We start from the raw sequence: 2,643 nt of genomic DNA on the forward strand, positions 1-2,643 counted from the left end.
TTAAGACTTTTTGAGATTATTTTTTGTAAAAAAGAAGCAAGATTGTGCAAAGGACTGTTAATAGATGAAATGATGATTCTGAGAGGATTGCCAGGCTTGTGGATTTTCGGCAAACCATAAGCTCTAGGTAGATAAGGAATGGATATTCAACCTTTTGTAAACAAAATCCGTAATGTAATCGCGAAGCTTCCATCTTTTTAATAATTCTTTAAGTGAGTTCAAAATTGAATTAACAGGATTACACTTGACTTTAGGATGCACTTCCTAAAGTTGCTAATTTTCACACTGCCTTTTACAGTCTTCATAAACTATCCAAATTCATCAAAGTCCTGAAGGATCCCCTTCCTCCATTCTCCCGTTCTTCCGTAGTGTACAGAGTTAATTGTCGTGATTGCGATGCTTCTTATGTCGGACAAACCAGCCGTATGNTATCAACTAGAATTAAAGAACATAAAAATCATATTAACAGAAATACAGTCCAAAGATCTGTGATTACTGACCATCGCAAAGACTACCTTCATGATTTTGAGTGGGAGTGTGTTAAGATTTTAGATACTGAAAGATCTTACTATAAGCGCCTAATTTCAGAAACCTTGCATATCAAGAACCAAGTTCAAGGTCTTAATTTACAAAGCGATACTGAAAATGTAGATAAAGTCTACTTACCATTAGTAGATAATTCAGTATAATATATTTTATATTACGTTTTTCTTTCTATCTTAAACCTCTGCATATTATTGTTACACACCGTCACGACCTGTTAGTTGTTTTGGTTCCTACTTGTAAGGAATTACACTACGCCATGTAACGACATCGATGAGAAACTTTTTTGCGTGCTTTGTAAGTTTATTTCTTTTTTATAATTTGCTTTCTTTAGTATATTAAAATTTGTTTTTAGATTGTATTGAGAAAGACCTAAAATGAGAGGTCAAAAACGTTCTACATATTAATAAATATCAGGATTATACATTTACACTATTACATCTGTGTCTGCTTCAAATAGCCATTTCCTTGAAATTTTTTAAATACTTGGAGCTTATTTACACACCTTTAAAAAATTTTTATTTTCTAGGCAATTTTTCCTAGTTACTTCCCTTACAACTCAAATACGCTTTTAACGCTTTTTTCGCGTCTTTAGAGTTTTTATTAACACAATGCAAAACTAAAACTTACAAATAAAATAAAAATGAACAAAAACCTTATTTTAACCGTAAAACTAACATTAACGCTTTCTATGGTGATTTTGCTGTTACTAAGGCTTAACCTTAACCACATAAATAACAAAAATAAAAATAAAACAAAATTTCAGTTTTTTCTGCGCTTCGCCGTCTCCTCACGTGTTGTCCACGCCTTTGTTGGTGTCCGACGTCCCGCGCAGCTCTTCTGGCGCATCCTCCACTTTTATTAGTGTATCCTTCTCAGCCAATGACAGCTCCGATGCCTCCGCTCGCTGTTTTCACTGTATTTCCGGACTCGCCGTCGGCTCGTCCGGACCGTCACCCTGCTTCCTTAAGATCAGCGGTGACAAGGTTAGGTTGTGACCGGTGTTATCATCAAACTTGGCCGGGTACTCACGTATTACGCCCTGATTCACGGTCGCCAGGTAATTTCACCTCCAATCACCAAGGTATTACAATCCTTCCTTTGTTTCAGGCGTTTCAGAACATCCACGTACTAGGACAACGCTTCCAGGATGATAGGATCTTTGCGGGTAAGTATTTCAAACACACAGTCTTTAGATACTAGATAACTTAATATTTGTCTTTATTTTTACACTATATACTTTGTTTACATATCGGAAATATACACGTATCGATATTTTCGCTTCTCACTGAGTGTATCACAATTTTTATTAGCTCATCTGTCACGATACATCCGCACGCTGTGAGCTTTGTGTTTACGACTGTCTTCTCCGGCGCTGCGCGCCTTCTTCTCCCTCCGGCGTCTACTCCGCCGCCGCAAAGTAGTACCGCCTGCGCATGCGCGGTCTCTTTCACTACAACCTAAGCTTTGAGTATAAGGGCTCCCGCTTGGTGTGTGTGTTGTGTGTGTGACTATTGTATGAATGGTGTATGTTTAAGTGCTTATGTCTATTTTTTAGTGTATATGTAGTAAACTAAAAGTGTGACTTAAGTGGTGAAACTTAGTGTGTGTGACGTATGTGTGACGCCTAAGCTTGTGGTGTGTAAATGTTTGCTTATGTATGTGTTTGTGTGTATATGTGGTGTGAACTAAAATTACGACTTAAGCCGTGAAACTCTGTGTGTATGATGTGTGTGTGATGCCTAAACTTGTGGTGTGTAAATTTTTGCTTATGTATGTGTTTGAGTGTATACGTGGTACGAACTAAAAACTGCGGCTTAACACTTTACCGACCGGTAGCGGTTCGAACAAACTATGCCCTTTCACCGCCCGCTCAGCCGCAGATCGTCCGAGACACCGGCTCGGTTTCGGCCTAGACCGACGCGCGGGAATATATGCGCTTTTCTTAAACTTTGGTAAAATTGTACGCTTCGTGTTATTTTAGGGTAACGAAATTTAATAAAATTTTTTACTTTAATCATATTAGTGTTAAACAATATTTATTTTATCTATTACAATCGTTTTCAGTTTATTATTTACATAAAGTATACTATAATCCAT

The sequence above is a fragment of the Pseudomyrmex gracilis genome, unplaced genomic scaffold, assembly GCF_002006095.1.
Source record: "Pseudomyrmex gracilis isolate BER0280 unplaced genomic scaffold, ASM200609v1 scaffold_378, whole genome shotgun sequence".
Classification (NCBI taxonomy): Eukaryota; Metazoa; Arthropoda; class Insecta; order Hymenoptera; family Formicidae; genus Pseudomyrmex; species Pseudomyrmex gracilis.